This window comes from Oryx dammah, unplaced genomic scaffold (genome assembly GCF_014754425.2).
Source record: "Oryx dammah isolate SB20612 unplaced genomic scaffold, SCBI_Odam_1.1 HiC_scaffold_15, whole genome shotgun sequence".
Lineage (NCBI taxonomy): Eukaryota > Metazoa > Chordata > Mammalia > Artiodactyla > Bovidae > Oryx > Oryx dammah.
Window position 1 is genome coordinate 34537851 of NW_024070199.1, and position 22892 is coordinate 34560742.

Below are 22892 nucleotides of genomic sequence, written 5' to 3' on the forward strand. Positions count from 1 at the left end.
ACGCTGCCTTGTCTCTTTCTCCTAGAGCCGAGCTTCCAACGGGGACCACACACTGCGTTTTGCTGCTCCAGGACGTCATTTGACCATCAGAGCCACCACCAATTATCCAAGAGGGTCACCTGAGCCCAGCACTCCCTGTGACCAGATGGAAAATGTTGACGGCATCTGAGGTTTGCCATGAGCATAAGCCATACTCACTAACATCAGCTTTGCTCAGTAATAAAAGCGATTAGGTTGGACTCCATCCATCAACTTTTAATTTTTTTATTGTTATCAGAACTCTTACGGAGAAGTTAGGTATGCATCACTGGCTGCCCTCTAAAATCCAACAGCAACTTGAAAAGGCACGTTTTATTCAAATTGGAGTGGGACACATGAAAATGTATAGCATATAGGCACTAAAGCAAGTCTCAAAACAATTTCCAGGAACTGGTAACATACAAAATGTGTTCCTCCTTGACTAAAAAGTCACTTAAGAGAAATCAGTAACTACAAGAAAACAATTTTAAAACTCATTCTTGAAATTACAAAATAAAGAGTTTATAAATAATTGTAAAGTCAGAGGATATTTATAAGAAATAAGAAAATGCTTAAGGTGGAAGGATTTTTTTAAAAACTGCATATCAAAACTTGTGGGATATAGCTAAAGTACTTAGAATAAATTTCTGTTCTTATATTTTATATTAGAAAAGAACAAAGGTTAAAAAATGAAATAAGCATTAATAAGTTTTAAAAAGAACATCAGAATAAATATGGAGCAGGTTGAAGTAAGGGCATAATAATTTAAAAGCAGCCATTAATGAAATAAGAAGCAAAAGATAATAAAGAATTATGACAGCCATTATGAAAAAGAGTATGACTTTCCTGAAAAATTAAAAACTGAACTATCATATGATCCAAAAAGCCAACTTCTGGGCATATATCTGAAAGAATTGAAATCATTATCTCAAAGGCATATCTACACACGCAGTTTCACTGCAGTATTAATCACAATAGCCAAGATAGCTATGTAAACAACTTAAGTGTTTGTCAATGAATGAATGGATAAAAAAGATGTGATATATATATATGAATGCCACTTAGCCTTGAGAAAGAAGTAAATCCTGCCATTTTGTGATAACATGGATGGACGTGAAGACACTATGCTAAGTGAGATGTCAGAACGACAAACACTATATGAAAGCATTTAATGTGTAATCTTTAAAAAAAGAAATCTGAACTTGTGACACAGGGTAGAATGGTGGTTACCACTGGCTAAGAGGTGGAGGAGTTGGGGACCGCTGTTTAAGGGTAGTTGTAGTTGTTTAGCAACTAAGTTGTGTCCGACTCTTTTGTGAGCCCCATGGACTGTAGCCCACCGGGGTCTTCTGTCCGTGGGATTTTCCAAGCAAGAATACTAGAGTGGCCTGCCATTTCCTTCTCCAGGGGATCTTCCCAACCCAGGGATCAAACCCAAGTCTCCTGCACTGCAGGCAGATTCTTTACCTCTGAACCACTAAGGAAGCCCTGTTGAAGGGTAAAACTTTATAATTAGTAGATAAATACCTTCTGAAGAGCTTATACACAACATAGAGATTATAGTCAACCTCATTATATTCTAAACTTCAAAGTTGCTAAAGAGACTAAATCTTAACTGTTCTCAACACATAAACGAAGTGATACATATGTGACATGATAAAGGTACCAGCTAACACTACTGTAGTAACTATATTGCAGTATATAAATGTGTTAAAGCCACACACTGTATACCTTAAACTCAATAGTGTTATGCATCAATTATATCTCAATTAAAAAAATAATAATATAATGAAGATCAGCAAAGTCAAAAGATAGCTCAGAAAAGAAAAATCCAATTCACAAATTTATAACAAGATAGAAAGAGAATAGTACAACCACCACTACCACCACCAATAACAAAATAAAACATATAAAATACTAAGTATCTCTAGCTAGATATAACTAGACATATGACAGATATTAAAATAATTATAGGTGAGTATTATATTAAAAAAAACTTCATGCTACTAAGCTAAAAAGCATAAAGGAAAGACACCAATTCTAAGAAAAACATATTTAGATTACTGTCATTTATTGAAGTATCATTGGTGACCTTAAGAAGATCAGCTTTAGAGGAGTGATAAGGTCAGATGCTTTGGCTTAAAATGGAATTAAGAGAGTCTTGTAGGAGAGAAAATGAGGAAAATAAAGATACCTCTCAAAACATTTGTCTGTAAAGGACAAAAATGTTTGAAGTAAAGGAGGTTGAAAACTGAGAGTCTAGGACAGTGGTTCTCAATGGAGAGCAATTTTTCCCCCCAACCAGGGGACATTTGACAATATCTAGAAACATATTATGTGGTTCCAACTGAGGCTGCGAATGGTAAGAGGCAAGTATATATAGGAATTTTGCACCCTCTCCCCACCCTCCTGCCAATGGAGGAGGCATGGAGGCTACGAGAGGGGCATCATTATGGCAGGAGCACAGAAAGCCCTCTTAATTTGTTCAGAGAACAAAACTAGAAACTGTTAGTGAGTTTACGAGAGGCAGATTTTAGAACTGGTCAAAGAAGAATGTCCAATCAACTAATGATTTTCAAAAAGAGAATAGGCTGGTTTTGGTTGTGAGGTTCCCATCAACAGAAGCATTCAAACAAAAGTGGGTAACATAATTTTAAAAATATATCTGCACTCAATACGATCTGGGCTAGATGCATACCCAGAATTACTTCTCAAATTTAGGACCCTGATTTGTTCAGACCTGAGACAAAGACACCGTCTAGACTATGGTTCCCATAACATTTCATCATAAAACCTGCTGGCTATCATCTCCCCTGGCTCCTCACTGCCAAGCTGCAAGTCCCTTACTGCATTATTAAAGTCCCAAACATTGCCACATTTCCTTAGAAGAGCTCCACTATTGCCTTTGAGCATGTTTTCATTTCCAAGGCAATTCACAGAGATAGCTATTATATTTTTAATATACCTAGTATCTCACATTTACTTCTAAACAAATATGCTTTCTTCAAATTAAATATCAACCCTTGATGCTATAAGAAATTGTTTAAATAGCCAGCTTCTAAGTAATTTAAAATCATAGCAGAAACTTTATTTCCTTAGCCATGGGGTAGGTGCTACTAAAGGCACAGATATATTAAATGTCCTAATCAACTCAAAGTGGACTCTGCATCCTTATATGCCAGAAATATTTATTAAGAGCATCTCAGCCTCATCTCTTGATTCTCTGCATCAGCTCAGAGATCACACCAAAAAAGATGGGTATATCTCAACACTCTCCTTATCCCAATCACCAGTAAGAAGATTGAATAAGTAATCAAAAACATCCCAACAAAGAAAAATCCAGAACTTAATGGCTTCACTGGTTAATTTTATTAAACATTTAAAGAAGAACTAGTACCAATTATCCCCAAACTCCTCCAAAAATATAGAGGAGGAGGAAACACTTCTAAATTCATTTAATGAGGCAAGTTTTACTCTGATATCAAAGCCAAACAAAGACACTATAATAAAAGAGAATTATAGGCTAGCATCCCTAATGAACACTTACATAAAATTTTCAACAAAATATTAGTAAATTGAATTCAGTGGTATGTTTAAAGGATCATACACTATGACCATGTGGGTTTTATTCCTGGGATACAAGGATAGTTCAACATATACAAATTAATAAATGTAACACATTACATTAATAGAATAAAAGACAAAATCATAAACATCGCAATAGATGCAGAAAAAAAATTTGAAAAAATTCAATATCCTCTTATGAGAAAAACTTACATTTGGTAGAGAAGGAATACATCTCAACACAATAAAGGCCATATACAAGCCCACAGCTGACATCATACTCAACCGTGAAAAGCTGAGTGTCTTTAACATACAATAAAAGTATTTCCACTAAGATCAGGGAAGACATAAGCACGTCCACTTTTTCCACTTTTATTCAGCATAATACTAGAAGTCTTAACAAGAGCAATTAGGCAAGAAAAGAAATAAAAGTCATTCAAATCAGAAAGGAAGAAGTAAAATTATTTTGGTTTGATAACAGACTATTACACCTACAAAAGCCTAAAGACTACACCAAAAAAATCCCTGTTAGAACTAATAAACAAATTCAGTAAAACTGCAGGGCACAAAATCAATGCACAAAAGTCAGTTGCTTTTCCATACACTAACCAGTCCATTCTAAAGGAGATCAGCCCTGGATGTTCTTTGGAAGGAATGATGCTAAAGCTGAAACTCCAGTACTTTGGCCACTTCATGCGAAGAGTTGACTCATTAGAAAGGACTCTGATGCTGGGAGGGATTGGAGGCAGGAGGAGAAGGGGACAACAGAGATGGCTGGATGGCATCACGGACTCGATGGACGTTGAGTCTGAGTGAACTCCGGGAGATGGTGATGGACAGGGAGGCCTGGAGTGCTGCAATTCATGGGGTTGCAAAGAGTCGGACATGACTGAGCGACTGAACTGAACTGAGCTGAACAACTAACCAGCAGAAAGAGAAATTAAGAAAACAATCCCATGGATGTTAGCATTAAAAATAGTAAAGTACTTAGGAATAAATTTAACCAAGGATGTGAAAGATCTATACAATGAAACCTGTAAGGCACTGATGAAAAAATTAACAAAGGGACAAATAAACAGAAAGCCAGCCTGTGCTCATGGCTTAGAAGAATTAATATTGTTAAAATGTCCATACTACCCAGAGCTAAGTACAAATTCAACAGAATCCCTCTCAAAATTCCAACAGTGTTTTTCACAACATAGAAAAAAAATCTTAAGATTTGTATGGAACCATAAGACCCTGATGCTGGGAAAGATTGAGGGCAGAAGGGGGCAACAGAGGATGAGATGGTTGGATGGCATCACTGACTCAATGGACATGAGTTTGAGCAAGATATAGGACAGGGAAGCCTGACACACTGCAGTCCATGGGATCGCAAAGAGTTGGGCACAGCTGAGCTACTGAACAACAACAGCAACAATAAAAGACCTCAAACAGCCAAAGAAATCTTGAGAAAGAGGAACAAAGTTGCAGGCATTACACTTTTTTTATTTTAAGCTATATTGCAAATCTTTGCTAAACGAAATAGTATGCTATTGGCATTGAGAAATGTAGATCAACGAGACAGAATAGAGAGCCCAGAAATAAACTTATGAATATACAGTCAAATAATATTTAACAAAGAAACCAACAATATACAATGGGGGAAAAGTAGTCTCTTTAGTAAATAATGTTGAGAAAACCAGATATCCATATGCAAAAGAATGAAATTGGATCCCTATCTTCACCATTCACAAAAATAATTCAAAATGAATTTAAGACTTGAATGTAAGACCTGAAACTATAAAATTCCTAGAAGAAAACATGGGGGTGGGGAGAATCTCCTTGATATTGATCTTGGAAATTATTTTTTATATTTAACACCAAAAGCAAGAACAAACAAGTGGGACTGCATAAAATTTAAAAGATTCTCCACAGCAAAGGAAACCACTGGCAAAATGAAAAAGCAACCTATGAAATTGGAGAAAACATTCACAAACCACATATTTAATAGGGGGTTAATATCAAGATATACAGGAACTCATACAAGTAAATACCAGAAAAACAAACAAACAAACAAAAAATCCAATTAAAAATGGAAAATCACCTGAATAGACATTTTTTCCAAGGAAGACATACCTGAAAATGTTCTCATCACTAATTAGGAAAGTGCAAAAAAATGAAATCTCACCTCACATCTATTAGGATGTCTGTTATCAAAAAGAAGAGATTACAAATACTAGCAGAGGTGTGGAAAATAGTGAACCCTTGTATACTACTGGTAGGCACGTAAATCGGTGCAGTCACTACGGAAAGTAGTATGGAGGTTCCACAAGATATTAAAAAGAGAACTACAACGTGACCCAGCAACCCCACTTTCAATATATATCTAAAAGAAGCAAAATCATTATCTTGAAGACATATCTGTATTCCTGTGTTCATTATAGCATTATGCACAACAGCCAAGGTAAGGAAGCAAACTAAGTGTTCATCAGAGGAGAAATAGACAAAGAAAATGGGATAATATTCACTCATGTACATGTGCACACACAAGTGCGTGCACACACAGACACTGGAATATTACTGAGCTTCTAAAAAGAAGAAAATCCTGCCAGTCGTGAAACATGGAAAAACCTGGAGGGCATTATGCTGAATAAAATAAGGCAGACAGAGAAAAGCAAACACTTCATAGCATCACTTATATATGGAATCTTGAAAAAAAATTTGAGCTAATAGAAACAGAGAGTAGAGTGGTGGTGGTCAGGGGTCGGGGAGGTGGAGGAAATAGGGAAAGGCTGGTAAAAGAGCACAAACTTCCATTTCTAAGGCAAATAAATTTTGAGGATCTAATGTATAACATGGTTATTACAGTAGATAATACTGTAGTGTATAATTGAAATTTGCTAAGAGGATAGAACTTGTATTCTAACCCTTCCAAAAGACATAAATATGTGAAGTGTTAATTAACTGATAGCGAAAATCCTTTCACAATGTATTTGCATATCAATCACATTGTACACTTTAAATAAATAATAATTTTGTGTCAAAATTATTATTTTACCTAAAAAAACTAGAAAAAAAGTAGTGATTGTGCATTATAAGATTTAGAAATAGAGGCAAATATGTGACAAAAAAACATACAAATGACTGAGTGAAAAGTAAAAGTATTTAGAAATCTTAATCTATTGATATAAAGTATCATTATTTTAAGGGACAACGTGGAAAGGTAAAAACGTATATTGTGTGTGTGTTAGTCGCTCAGTCGTGTCTGACTCTTTGTGACTGCATGGACTGAAGCCCCTCAGGCTCCTCTGTCCATGGGATTCTCCAGGCAAGAATACTGGAGTGGGTTGCCGTTACCTTCTCCAAGGGATATTTCCAACCCACGGATAGAACCTGGGTCTCCTGCACTGCAAGCGGATGCTTTACCATCTGAGCCACTAGGGATGTCTGATGCATATATAAGATATATATTATAAATCATAAAACAATCACTAATAAAAACATAGTTTTTTTTTACCTAAGTAGTAAAAAAATGGAGGTAACATAGAATCTTAAAAAGATTTTAATTTCACGTTATAACAGCAGAAATGAGCACATTCAATAGAGACTATATGATCCAAAAGCCTAAAATATTTACCATCTGGTCCTTTACAGAAATAATTTATTGTCCCTTGGTCTATATACTCCAATTTACTCTCAAATTGGTCTTCAGAAAAATAGCTAAATGTGATATCCAAGAAAAACACCTCAAATATAAAGACATGGATAAATTAAAAGTGGAAGACAGAAACAGCTGTATCATATGCACATGAATTGTAAGCAAGCTGGAATGGCTAAGATAATATCAGATGGAGCAGACTTCATAACAAGTATTACAGCCAGAGATAAAAAGAAAGGATAAAGTGGCTAATTCATTTTAAAAAACAGCAGTTTCAAATGTGTTTGCATTAATAACAGATTCAAAATGTATGAAGCAAAAAACAACTGAAATGAGAAACAGACAAATCCGCAATTATGGTAAGAGGTTTCCACACTCTTCAGTCAGTAATGGATCGACAAGATAGACAGAAAATTAGTGAGTATAAAGAGGACTTGAACAGCACTATCAACAAACTTGACATAATTGATATTAATGAATATTTCATCCCCAAACAGCAGAACAGACATGAACATGCACCAGTATTAGTTCCAGTCAGCACGTTATCAGCAGCAGATACTTGTAGTTCCAAAGGGTCCTAGGGGTTTACAGACCCCAAACCTGTGGTTTCCTTTTCACTTCCTGGAATTCTATATCACCTCTCTTGTATCAATACAACACCGGACAACTGGAAGCCTCATTGGTGGTCCGCTGTATCAACACTCATTTCTCTAAAAGTGAGTCTTTCCACTGGGACGACTCCCCCTTGAATTTTATGACAGTTCCCAGCACAAGCATGTAGACCATCAGTACTGATTATCCATTTACCAGTAGGAGCAATGAAAATGATGCATTACAGTGGTCCAAACAGCCCCACCCAAGTGGTTATGGCACCCTCCGTCATAATGGAAACAAGACAGCCTCGCTCTCTCTTCCCCATCTCCCGCACCGGAGAGTGTGGAGCAGCATGCTACGGGCAGGTACCTCCTTGGGTGCCTCCTTGGTTGCCTATGTGACCAGCTACAGAAACTGCCCAGTTTGGGAATTAATAAGCCACGCAGTCTGACACAGGTCTTCCCAGCTGGTGCTAGTGGTAAAGAAACCACCTGCCAATGCAGCAGATATGAGACACGGTTTGATAACTTGGTCGGTCAGATCCCCTGGAGTAGGAAATGGCCACCCACTCCAGTATTCTTGCCTGGAGAATCCCATGGGCAAAGGAGCCTGGCGGACTACAGTCCATAGGGTCATAAAGAGTCGGACACGACGGAAGTGACTTAGCTTGCCAAACAGGCATAGTTTGGCACACTCGTGAGTAGTGTTCAGGGCTGCTCACTGACCATGGTAGACTGCCTGTCCTAACATATACTAATACAGTAAGCAGGTATTGATATAAGGACAGATGGGCAAATAGGCCAATGGAACAAAAGAGTGAACGCAGAGAAGACCACGTATGGGTGGAGAATTTAATATACGATAAATATAGAAATGGGCTTCTCTGGTGGCTCAGACAGTAAAGAATCTGCTTGCAATGCAGGAGACCTGGGTCTCATCTCTCTAGTGGGAAGATTCCCCTGGAGGAGGGCATGGCAATCCACTCCAGTATTCTTGCCTGGAGAAGCCCCATGGACAGAGGAGCCTGGCAGGCGAGCATTCAAAGAGTCAATCATGACTGGGCCACTAAGCACACAAATATAGAAATCCAGCAGCACAAATCAAATCTGGTACATAATGTTTGGGAGAAAAGAAAATTGTATCCCTTAATAACATCACACATAAAAATAGAATCCAGATAGATTAATGAAAGATAAAATAAAAAATCAACAGAAGAAAGTGTCAGAATATATATTTGTGAAAAGAGGTGGGGAAGAATTCTTTTTCACATACTTTAAAAGCAGAAATCCTCAGTTATAAATGTGTTTTAAGTATAACTACACCAAAACTAACTGTTTTTGTTTAATGGAGCACCATGGATAGAATTAACAAAGAAATGACAGGTTGTAAGAAAACATTTGCAATATCTAAAACTGACAATATATCAGTATACAAGAAATTCCTTTAAGTCCACACGATACAGATAACCCAAGGGGAAAAGGGGGCAAAAATATGAATAGGCAATTAAAATAGAACAGACCACAGGAAGAAGCCATTCAAGAGACATTCACATTCTGTGCTAATCACAGACTCAAAGGTAAGCAATCATGAAATAGCATCATATCCCTGGTTAAAATGTAAAACTGGGAAATCCTAACTACTTGTAGAATGTAGGGATGTAGGAACCCACTCCTTTGGGAAAAAGAATTGATGAAGCTTCTTGAGAGCTATCTGTGGGCATTCAGTAATATCAAGTTTGCACATACTTTATGACCCAGCCTTTATGCTCCTAGGAATATAACCTAACGAATTCTCACATAAACCCATAAGCAACATATATAAACATGCCCGCCAGAACCTTCTTACTGTGACAGAGATTCAGAGCAATCTGAGTGTCCATCACTGACTGGGAGAGTGGATAGATCAGGTCTAGTGAATACACAGAGTTTTATGAAACTTTAGAAAGAATGGACAGGATGTTCACAGAGCCCTATGTTAGCATTTCACTGTTAAGTTAAAGAAGTAAAATGAGATCTATAATTTACAATGATTTACATAAATTTTAAAAAGCAAGCACACAAGACAAAACCTAATTTGTAGGACTACATAAAATCAAATGATACTAATACATAGGAAATAAATTCCTATGTTTGCCAATGGTGAATGAAAAAAATGAAAGGTGATAATGGGGACAAATAAGGAAAGTAAAGGAAAGAAGGAAGGTGGGAGGGGGTGGAAGGGAAGAAGGGAGTGAGGAAGAAAGAAAAAAAAAAGAAAGGTAAGGAGGAAGGAAGAAAAGTCAAAGAAAGAAAATTGTTTTTTCTTTTGAAATAGTTTGAGAGCAATGGACTCAAGTAGAGGTAACCACCTAAGGAAAAGCACCCAGCCAGGGAAGCATAAGTCTGTAGAAACAAAGGCAAATGACCCAGTTTGGATGGAACATCAGAGTGTTTGAAAAGGAACAGGAGATAAGCCTGAAAGGGTAAGTTGGTAGGCTGAAGTTGGTCTGTTTTTATCTGTCTTTAAAAAATAAGATATACACTTTACTAATATATAATATTATATATGAATTGACCCTGGAACTCAGGCTCACAACTGAGGACATTTGGGATCCACATGACAGCAAATTTTTAAAAAGAGCCGAATTCTGTCCTTTCTCCTAAAATCGATCCTCATTCTCTTCTGCGTCAGTGCGGCTCATTTCCACAGCACTTCCTGGGGTTCTGTGATGTCATTTCCTCTTGTAGCTATTAGTTCCCTGCCGCATTTGTGGTTCACTCAACCCAGGCCTGTCTGGTAACAGATGTGATTTCCAGCTGTGTCTATGTACCAACCACAGTGGGTTCATTAATAACAATTATTAAGTACTTTATGATACAAATTGAGTCTGTAGCAATGAAGAAAACATCCAGCCACTTGTTTTATGGCCTCTAGACAGAGGGAACTATAAATTCCCATTATCTCACCATTATCAGCACTGGCAAACGAATCTAAGCATGAGTCATAAATAAAACTACCAAACAGCTCAATCATTCTGAAAAGAACAGAGCATAAATTAACACTTGACGACATAATGTTGTATACGAACTTAAAGAGTAGCTCAAGCATTCCTGTCGGCTGATTATGCAAATTATTATTTTTAAGACTTATATTGGTAGTCGCATGACTGGCTCACAATTAGAGTTCAATAAATATGCAGCCTGTACACTGCCCTCCCTTGACCTGAGAGCTTCCACTAATTACATATGAAGAACAGCAAAAATGAAGAGAGAAAAATTTCAACTGAGAGACTGTCTCTTAGGACTACAGGGAGTAGAAAAAAAATCACATTTTCTCCAAATACTACTTTGCTTAGGAAAAATCATTTAATTGGGAAAGATTGATAGAAGAGGAGCCACAAAAACTGTATGCAATATTGGTTCCTGGGTGGTAGCCCATATGGATTTTCAGTCAGTTATAAAAATATTTATTAAGTTATCGCTCTGTGTTGGGTATTTCTCAGTTATCCAAGCTGTCTTAAATGATGAAGATGGAACAGAAAGATAAACACACGAAGGTGATTTTTGAAAGAAAGATAGCCAATAAACTTGGTAGGAACCAGAGACATGCAAATGAAAACACAAGATAGTATTTTTCATATTTTAAGTTAATTCCTCGTATTGGGGAGGAAGCAGTGAAACGGGAGATCTAATCATTGGCTAAAAGGCATCTAAAGGGTTCAAACTTGGCAGGTCACTTGGTAAGATCTACCAAGAGCCATAAAAATGTCCATTACTTTTTTTACATTAAGGGATAACTGACATACAACTTTATGTTATTTTCAGGTACATGACATGGTGATTTGATGTTTGCATAAACTGGGAAACGATGACCATCTAGTTAACATACAAAAATATGGAACATTTCACAAATGTACATGTTATCTTGTACAAGGGCCAGGCTGATCTCTGTATTGTTTCAATGCAAGATGTGCTGCCAAAGTGGGCTTTAGTGTCCATAACTTCTGACCACTACATCTTCTAGTTCTGGAAATTTTATCATGTACCAATTTCATGCCATTTATAAAAGAAAAAAACAGTAAATAAAAAGATTCATTAAGGGAACGGGAGAATAGCTAAAATAAAGTCTGCAAGCAAATGGTTAAATAACTCATGATTCACCCATAGGATGAACTACTGCTGTGCCTTCAAAAATTATTCTGTGAAGATTGTTTAATATGAAAGTGTTCACAGAGCACTTTTAACAGGTTGTAAAATGGTGTGTATATTATAATTTCAAGTGTTAATCATATTAGGAAGTTTTTACACACAACTATTCATGCACCCACACACAAGGCTAGGAGAAACACTCTAAAGTATAAAAAGATTTTCCACATGATGGTATTATGAATATTTTTATCATCTTAATAATTTTCTGTGTTTCTAAAAGAAAAATGTTCAGCAGGAGAGAGCAATTCACATTTTTTCCCAGGCCTACTATAACCTGTATTCAATGGACCTGTCCAACCTTGTCTTTCACAAAACTTAACATAAAACTGGTCAAACTCACTTTCTCACTGTTCCCAAATGATACTCTGCTTTCCAAATCAGGCTTCGTTCAAGTTCCATTTCACATGTGTGCTCAAGACAACAAAATTAGCTGGCATTAAAACTTGAACCTTAATGAACAAAGTCTCTACTTGGAATCACATAGAAGCAGGAATACCTCCCCCGTCAAAAGTCATTACCACCTACCCCCAAAAAACACATCTTCTTCTTGCTTCTCTTAAATAAAGCATTTCAAAAGGAGATCCAATCCACAGCCCCACCATTCAGAGTGCATATGCCTCCCACAAAGCGCCCACAGGCCCCGGCGATGCCAGGTCCCCTCCTCATACCCACAGACCCTTTTCTCGCCTCCCTCTAATGTCCTCTTCCCAAGATTCATGTGACCTCTTCATCTATGTCCTCTCTCTTCTCAACATCACAACTCGTCTCTGACCAGTTTCCAGGATGACTAAGGCAGAACTAGGAGGGGGTGAGCCTCCATTCCCACATCTGCAAAGAAGGTAAAATAATAAACCCTGTCCCACAACATTTTAAGATACAGGTTCAAATATTTCAAAACTGTAAAGCATTGTACATGTCGTGACTATTGTCCCGCCTTTTTTTCTCATTCGTACAATAAGTATTAGTGAAGTCGCTCGGTCGTGTCCGACTCTTTGAGACCCCGTGGACTGTAGCCTATCAGGCTCCTCCATCCATGGGATTTTCTAGGCAAGAGTGCTGGAGTGGACTGCCATTTCCTTCTCCAGGGGATCTTGCCGACGCAGGAATCGAATCTGGGTCTCCCACATTGCAGGCAGACGCTTTACCGTCTGAGCCACCAGGGAAGCCCCTACAATAAGCATTTCTGTTATGCAAACACTACTCTGCCAGCACTCTGGAAGTTAGACAGAATTATTTCCTCTTTATGCCTGCCTGAACTGAATCCATCATTAATTCGATTTTTACCTCCACAATTTATCTCAAGTGACCCATGCTCAGTTCTTTGTGTCCATAGCACCAATCTAACCCAAACATCGAATTGATCCCGGACTTACCTTCCCATCCACTCTTTCCCTCTCTACCCTATTACCCATACTGGAGCTAACCTTCTCTTAATCAGAAGTAATCATCTCCAAGAGTCAGAATGTCCAGTGGTTTCTTTAACAGACACGATCTGTCCAGTTATTTGGGCAGTGCACACATCATGAAGCTCGCACATAATGTCACAAGAGTACAGATGAGGAACTTGAACCCATGAAAGGAAGACTTATTTGCCAGAGAACTCTGCAGCTCTGTGCAGTGGGAAGATAGACATCTACGGAGAACTCCTCTGATACGCACATGTGCGCCTCCTCCTTAAATGTGTGACATACAGGAGATCCCTATCAAAACAATTCATTGAATACATTGAAACTGACCGATTGCTTATTCAACTTAACAAAAGATATCTAGACACATTTAAATTGTTTTCCCCATGGATGACTGCATTAGTGAAGTTCATAAACCAAGCAGGCACTCTGAACTAAGAACCTCAATGACTTCTTACTGCATTCAGAAAAAAATCTTACCATTGACCTCCAAGCCAGCGCATGACATGGTCCCTTTCTTTCTCTCCAGTTAATCTCTCCTTGACTTACTATGTTTTATCCATTGTGTCTGACTCTTTTGCCATCCCCTGGAGTACAGTCTGCCAGTCTCCTCTGTCCATAGGAATTTCCAGGCAAGGATACTGGAGTGGGTTGCCACTTCCTTCTCTGACTTATTATGTTTGCCAATTTGTTATTTCTTTACCATTTCAGCTCTTTCCCGTGTTTGTGTGGTCCTGTTCCCGCTGCCCTATTCCCCACCCAAATAATTCCCACAAGGGTTCAACCCTGTTGAAGCATGTATGTCAGACTGATGCTAGGACATGGCAGGAATGTACCTGCATACAGAGCCAAGGAGGCTCCTGAGACAACGCTCTTCTAAGGGCAGGAAGCATCCAGCTACTAAAAGGAGCTCAACAGTCAGCACTATTCATTGAAATAAAAAACGGATTCTAGACTGGCATGGGCCTATCGCTATTATTTGTTTCATTACAGTCTCACTGACTGAGAGATCTGTGATTTAAAGATTGTTGTGCAAACTCAGTAATAGCTTTTTTCTCTTCTGAGAAATTGGTTCACTACACAAGGAAAAATGAGTTGAATCCCTACTCATTTAGTTGGTTGCTTGTTCAATGCTCACTTCCTCCTCCTTCTTTGATGATTGAACTGTGATTTTATTTGGGGTGTTGCTGCATGAAGCTAAATCCTTGCTTCTGCATCCTCCCTGAAAGCTCATAGTGTCTGAGTGGCTAATGGCATGCACGCAGGATGTCCTTGTGGAAAAATTATCTTTTCTTGGGGAAAGGAATGCATGTACCTAACAAAGTCTTTCCCCCTTTCCCATACTTTCCTCCCTTAAATGTGGACATGATGTCCGGATCTCCAGCAGCCATCTGCTCACCATGAAATGACAAACACGAAGGAAAGGTCAAGAGATTCACAGAGATGCTGATGTCACCAAGCTTCTGAACAACTCATGTATTTATTTCTAATTCTCTATGACCCTCCCCCATTTATTGAGAGAATCAAACATGTTCATAGAGTCTAAATAGCTGCTGTGTTTTTGTCTTCAGGAACAACTGCTGTGTCTGTGACCCCATGCTCCAGTAAAGCTAGAAAGCCCTCAAAGTTCTGAATCCTCATGGTGGTTTGTGGGGAAACAAATGGGACTATCTTTTTTCTTACTTGTCTCAAATTCAGTGTAAAATGACAATTGAGACAGTTTCCTGAAAATTTCATTTCCAAATTGGCAACAATTAGAATTGGCAGTGTTCAACTAAGACCAAGTTGCTGAATTCTGGAAGTGGAGACATGGACAGAGCCCATAAGAGAAAGAAGTCTTAGTCCACGCCCATCACTCCATGATGTATCAAGGGACTGCCTATAACCAGCAGTGATGTCAATATTCCAAATAACACAAACAACAGAATATCCACAACTGATACTTATTAAACTCTTTATTCTGAAAGGAGAGGACATGTTTTATTTTTCAAGCATCCATGGAACTGTCATATGGATTGGTTTCTGAGTCCTGGTTAGTAAGAGGGCTTTGAATAAATGTTGATTCTCCAATTTTACTAAAACTCTAGAGATGCTCTGTCCAACGTGGTAGCCACTAGACACTAGCAGCTATTTAAATTTAAGTGAGTGAAAATTACATAAGACTTTAATTAGAGTTCTTCAGACTTGCTTGCCACCTGTGGCTACAGATATAGAACTTTTCCATCATCGCAGAAAGTTCCACTGAACAGCGGTGCTCTAGAGACTGAGACACAAGCTGTATGGCTTGGATGTTCTTCAGCATATACAACTGGTTTGATTACCACCAGAATGTAAGCTCTGCAGGGGAAGATATTTTTGTCAGAATTATGCACTGCTCCATCTCTAATGCCTAGATGATTATCTTCACACATCTGGTGGTCAATAAATAATTGGTTCTCAATTCAGGTAGGAATAGCACGAAGTATGTCTTATTTTCAAAATTGCTTGCACTTTTCTCGGCCTTGAACACTCAATCTGGCTAGAGCACTCATCTCATTTTCTTTCCAATATACTTCTATTTAAATTTTAGTCCAGTCTAATTATTTCCATAATCTGGTTAAAATGGAAAGACTCGCTCTTTCCCTCCTGTTGTAGGGAAAACCCCAGTTCTTCCCCACTGTGTTTCTCTCCTGTGTGTCTCCTTGGCTGTGCACACAGAACCCTTCACTCCGGAGACTTCTGGTCAGAGGATGGGTAGAGGCTTATCCTCACCACAAGCAATTCTCTGTGACACCAGCTGGTTGTCCCATGGTTTAACTCAGTTTTGACACTGTTTACCTGGAAGCTGCATTGGGTCCCACAAATTAAGGGCTCAACCCCACAATACCACCCCTCTACACATACACACACACACACTTTCTTTCTTTTCAGATGCCAGTCACAAGCCCAGGTTATCACCTGTGCTTCTGATCAGCCTGCTACAGAGCAGAGGTCCCAAGGACCCCTCCTTGGGTGTGACTAGTTTGCTAGAGCGGCTCCCAGAACTCGGGGAAACATGTTTACCAGTTCATTAGGGATATGATACAGGATCCAGATAAGCAACTAGATGAAGAGATGCACAGGGTGAGGTCTGGGAGGGTCCCGACACAGGAAGTGTGTCCCTTTGGGGTTGGGGTGTGTCACTCTCCCACTGTGGATGAGTTGACCCCCTGGGAAGCCCCTCAACCCCACACTTTGGAAATTTCATGGAGGCTTCATTGCTCCATTTCCAGCCCCTCTCCCCTCTCTGGAGGACGAGGGTTTGGGCTGAACATTTCAAGCTTTTAATGATGGTTTGGTCTACCTGATGATCAACCATCCTCCAGGAACCCACCTCAGTTCAGTCACTTAGTCGTGTCCAACTCTTTGCAACCCCATGAATCGCAGCACGCCAGGCCTCCCTGTCCATCACCATCTCCCGGAGTCTACTCAAACTCATGTCTAATGAGTCAGTGATACCATCCAGCCATCTCATCCTCTGTTGTCCCTTTCTCCTCCTGCCCCCAATCCCTTCCCAGCATCAGGGTCTTTTCCAATGAGTCAGCTCTTCGCATGAGGTGACCAAAGTATTGGAGTTTCAGCTTTAGCATCATTCCTTCCAATGAACACCCAGGACTGATCTCCTTTAGGATGGACTAGTTGGACCTCCTTGCAGTCCAAGGGACTCTCAGGAGTCTTCTCCAACACCACAGTTCAAAAGCATCAATTGGGCTCAGCTTTCTTCACTGTCCAACTCTCACATTTATACATGACCACTGGAAAAACCATAGCCTTGACTACACAGACCTTTGTTGTAAGGAGATACCCCTCGTCCAAGGTAAGGAGTAGTGGCTGCACTTTGCTGGAGCAGCCGTGAAGAGATACCCCACACCCAAGGTAAGAGAAACCCAAGTAAGACGGTAGGTATTGCGAGAGGGCATCAGAGGGCAGACACACTGAAACCAACAATCACAAAAAACTAACCAATCTGATCACACAGACCACAGCCTGTCTGATTCATTGAAACTAAGCCATGCCATGTGGGGCCAACCCAAGACATACAGGTCATGGTGGAGAGGTCTGACAGAATGTGGTCCACTGGAGAAGGGAATGGCAAACCACTTCAGTATTCTTGCCTTGAGAACCCCATGAACAGTATAAAAAGGCAAAATGATAGGATCCTGAAAGAGGAACTCCCCAGGTCAGTGGGTGCCCAATATGCTACTGGAGATCAGTGGAGAAATAACTCCAGAAAGAATGAAGGGATGGAGCCAAATCGAAAACAGTTCCCAGTCGTGGATGTGACTGGTGATAGAAGCAAGGTCTGATGCTGTAAAGAGCAATATTGCAGGAACCCACCTAGAGTCACCTCATTAGAACAAAAGATGCTTCCCATACTTTTATTGCTTAAGAAATTAGAAGGGTTTTCGGGAGTTCTATGCTGAGAATCAGGGGCAGAGTCCAATAGAGGTATTTTCTGTTATGTCCCCTTCATCCATTTATTAAAATCTCAGTCTCATGCAGGAAAATATTCTGTCCAATTCAAATGCTACTTTTAGAGGCCCATGCATCTTTTCTCTCCAGTGTTCAGGTAGGCCATTTACTCTAGCCTCCTCTCTCTCTCTTTTCTTCTTCCTTCTTCTATTGCTGGTTCTCCTGTCCTCATCTGCCCCCTGGAGTGCAAACTTCAGGAAGCCCTTCTCTCACCTGTCTTGTTCAGGTGAGGAGGCAGAAGCAGAGGAAGAGAGAAGAGATTCTGACTTACAGTGGGCAGAGGTGTCTCCAATTGTGGTCTTAGCTGTCAAGGAGATCTTATTGTATGAGGTTGTACCATTCTCTTGGGGCCTCACTGAGGCCCCCTTCATCTTGGAAGAGGTTCTTTAGCCTCTGCCAGAAAAACAACCACTAATGCCAGGGGGCTTCCCTGGTGGTGCAGATGATAAAGAATCAGCTGGCAATGCAAGAGACCTGGGTTCAATCCCTAGGTTAGGAAGATCCCCTGGAGAAGGGAATGGCAACCCACTCCAGTACTCTTGCCTGGAGAATTCCATGGACAGAGGAGCCTGGGGGGCTACAGTCCACCGGGTTGTAAAGAGTCGGACACGACTGAGCGACTAACACTTTCATGTCAATGCCACTCTGACTTTTCTTTTTTTTTTTTTTGACCACACCACTCACCACACAGGATCTCAGTTTCCCATGAGTTTTCCAGGGATCAAACTCATGCCTCCTGCATTGGGAGCATGGAGTCTTAAGCACTGGACTGCCAGGGACGTCTCACTCTGGCTTTTCTTAACAGCTGCTTATTTATGCTTCCTAATTTCAATATTGTTATTTCTTTCAAAATACTTCTTATACTTATTTTAAATTGTTTGTTCCACTCCACTAATTATCCTTCTAGAATAAGCACCATATTGTGCATCTTCCTTTTTAATCCTTAAGTAACTGAAATAGTTGCTTGTTCTTGTGAGACCATATCCGTTTGACAGCGTCAGTTTCTTTGGATGCTCAGAACAAGATAGTGAGCTTGGATATATAATTTGGCATTGTTGACATATATGTGATATTTTAAACTGTGGAAATGGAGGGAGAAAGCATGGAGAGTGAGCCAAGAGGATTATGATAGCGCTGAAAGGAATTCTAATATTTAACAGTTAGGGAAAAGAAGAAGAATCAGCAAAAAATCCTGAGAACCTGGGGTAAAAGGAACGCAGGCAGGCCATGGTGTCAAGAAGTCAGGAGTGTTTCAGAAAGGCGGGCGTGGGCTTTGGTGTCAAATTCTTGTCAGATCTGTTTTAAGTGAAGTGAGAAGTGAAAAGCCTACTTTTGCAAACAAAAAGCAACAATTTCACTCAACACTTTGGATTTCATGAAGTCTACGGAGATTTTCTTGTTACTGTTTTTCTGTATCGCAAGCACAAAAACGGACATGAAATAGCAAAAATCTCTGCTTTCCACCGCAGAGTAAATTCACACCCACAGCCACCTCAATCACCAACTACCTCAGGAGGGACTGCCAGGCAGTGCATGGAAGAAGCTGACATCTGCCGTGGGCCTCTACACACAAAAGAGAATAAGAGCTTTGGCCCAGAGGTTAGTCAAGATATGGGTGCCTCTTGACATGCTAACCCTCAGAAGCAAGGAGATTACCTACTCCCCAGAGATGAGTTAGATTCTCAGTTACCATCTTACGAGCAGTCAGACAGAAAGTGAGAACTGGATAAAACAGTCCCAAGGTTTCCAGACTGTGTCGTGCCAGGTTTGGGGTCGGGGGCGGGTGGGGGGGCGGGGCGGTACTCGACATCTTGATCCAAATGATAGATAGAAAGATAGATAGATTAGTTGGATAGATGACAGATAGGGAGATAGGAAAATATATAGATAGGTCACATAGAGAAAGAAAAAGATAGATAGAAAGATAGATAGATAAAGAGATGCATATATTTAACAAAATAGTGTGTACATGCAAATATATTTTATGTCAGTTTTTAATGCACTGGAGACAAACGGTTGCATTAACTTGTGGGATGACAGTAGGTGAATTTTGTACAGACCTCTGTTGAAAGCATAGTCACCATCTTGAAACTGTAAGATAAGCTGCTTAAAAACATACAGATCATTTGAACTACCTATCTGTGTTTCAGAGACTTGTTGATAGAGAATAGATCAATGGGACAGAAATGCAAATATCATGCATAAAATGCTGATTTCTAGTAATTAAATTAGCCTGACTGTTATAATTGAAATTTGTATGTGTTGTTTAACATATCTACTAACAAAATACCACTTTTGTTTTTTTCCTTTTCCTCTGGTCCTTTCCTTAGTTTCCTCCTTTTTTCTTTTACATTTTTTACTGAAATGTAACAAACACACAGAAAAGACCATGAATCTTAAGCTTCATGAAAGATCATAAAGAAAACACACTTATGTAATAATAGCAGTAGCCCCCCACCAGACGCCCTCTCATGCCTGCTCTTCATCACTCTCTTTCTCCTCCCTAAAGATAAGTTCTACTCTGACACCATAAATTCATACTGCCTATTTTTAAATTTATATAAATGAAATAATACAAAATGGGCCCTTTCAGGACTAGATTCTTTTGATAACATTGTCCTTATAAGAATTACATATTTTACTATGTACAACAGTAATTCATTCTCATAGACATTTAGAATTTTTTATATGAATGTACCAAATTTATCTGTTTTACTTTCAATGGACACTGAAAGTTTTGTCTGTTTTTTTAATTATTACAAGGACAATTATGATTATTCATTACACATATTTTGTTATGAAAGGAACTTGGTGGTTATAGGATGTACGTACTTAACATGAATGGACTCTGTTAGTCACTCAGTCGAGTCCAACTCTTTATGACCCCATGGACTGTAGCCCGCCAGGCTTCCCTGTCCATGGAATTCTCCAGGCGAGAATACTGGAGTGGATTGCTATTACCTTCTCCAGAGGAACTTCCCAACCCAGGGATCAAACCCTGATCTCCTGTCTCACAGGCAGATTCTTTACCATTTGAGCTACAGGGAAGTCTACTTAACATGAGTAGATAATGACAAATCATTTTTCAAAGTGGTTGTATGACTATCCAAAGCCATCTATAGATTTGATGCAATCCTTACCCAAATCACAAAGGCATTTTTCACAGAAATAAAAGAAACAACCCTAAGATTCATATGGAACCACAAAAGACTCTGACTAGACAAAGGAACATATTAAAAAAAAAAAAAAAACTAGAGGCTTTATACTTCTTTATTTCAGAATTTATTATAAAGTTACAATAATAAATAAAAACAACATGTTATTGTCATAAAAACAGACATAGTAACCAATGAAACAGACGTAAAGCCCAAAAATAAACACATACATATACAGTCAACTAACCAAAAAATCAAGAATATTCAACGGAGAAAGGACAGTCTCTTCAGTGAATGGTGCTAGAAAAAACTGGATATTCATAGGCAAAAGAATGAAATTGGACTTCTCTCTTACAACCACCATAAAAATTAACCTGAAAAGGATTCAAGACTAAACGTAAGACCTGAAATCATAAAACTTTTAGAAGAAAACAGCAGCCTTTGACATTGTTCTTCACAAAAATGTTTTGGGCTGTGATGCCACAACCACAAACAACAAAAGCAAAAATAAACAAGTGGGACTACAACAAACTTAAAGACTTCTGCCGAGCAGAAGAAGCAACTGACAAAGTTAATAAGCAACCTACTGAATGAGAGAATATATCAGCAAGCCATATCTCTGACAAAGGGTTAATAACTAAAATATATTTTAAAAATTCATGTAATTCACCAATAATAATAATAATAATGATTTTTTAAATGGGCAGAAAACCTGAATAGACATTTTTTCAAATAAGACATACCCACAGCCAAAGGTACCTGAAAAGATGCTTAACATCACTAAATATCAGGGAAATGGAAATCAAAATCGCAATAAGGTATCATCTCGCACCTGCCATTACAGCTATTATCAGAAAATGAGAGATAATAAATGTTCCTGAGGATCTAGAAAAATGAGAACCTTTGAGCACAGTTGGTGGGAAAGTAAACTGGTGCCGAGTTGAGTTCAGTCACCAAGTCGTGTCCGACTCTTTGCAACCCCACGGACTGCAGCACACCAGGCCTCCCTGTCACTCACCATCTCCCAGAATTTGCCCAAGTTCATGTCTAATGCATCAGTACAGCCACTATGGAAAATTGGTGCAGCCACTATGGCAAACAGTAGGGAGGTTCCTCAAAAAATTAAAATATGATGATTTTTACTATATAATATTGAAGAGCTATCTGCACCCCCTCCATGTTAAAGACAGCATTATTCACAATAGCCAAATTATGGAAACAACCTAAGTTGTTCTATGGGTATCTATGTTTCAAATGATCATTAAGAAAATTATAACATTCTAAGGCAGAATTTCCAGAGCTGCCATTACATACGGGAGAATTAGGGACCTGTGACACGATGTTAAAAAGGTCTTTCCTTGTGGCTAAAGGCTCAAAGCCTAGGGTAAAAGTACTAGAGGCCCAAACATTCTGAAGAGGTGCTATACACCTGTAGCAAAACTTACTAAAAAGTGGCCAAACTGGCCTCATGACCATCACTTTCAAAAGCCTATATAACATAATGCTAGAGATTCATTGAAGGAAAAATTCTTTGAAGGAAACTCACAGGAGTAGAGAAATTAACCTCATTTCCCTTTTCTCCCTATAGCTAAAAATTATTGATCCAGCAATTAATGAGTACTCACCATGTATTAAAACTGCACTAAGTTCCATGAAAGATTTATCTCATTTAATTATCACAGTATTACTAGGAGGTGAACACTTGTACCTGCCTGGCCCTGAGAGTGAGCACCTCTGTAAATTTCATGCCCTGGGTGCCTTTCTGCTTCACCCTGGTCCTGCCCTCACTAGAGGGAAATAAATACCAAAATAAAAACAAAATCCCACACTCCCCAAT

General features: G+C 39.0%; 1 pseudogene; it reads right to left on the reverse strand.

The window, feature by feature from the left end:
- Window positions 1-11683: 11683 nt before the first annotated feature.
- On the reverse strand, window positions 11684-11781 carry LOC120874907 (annotated as a pseudogene).
- Window positions 11782-22892: the final 11111 nt, after the last annotated feature.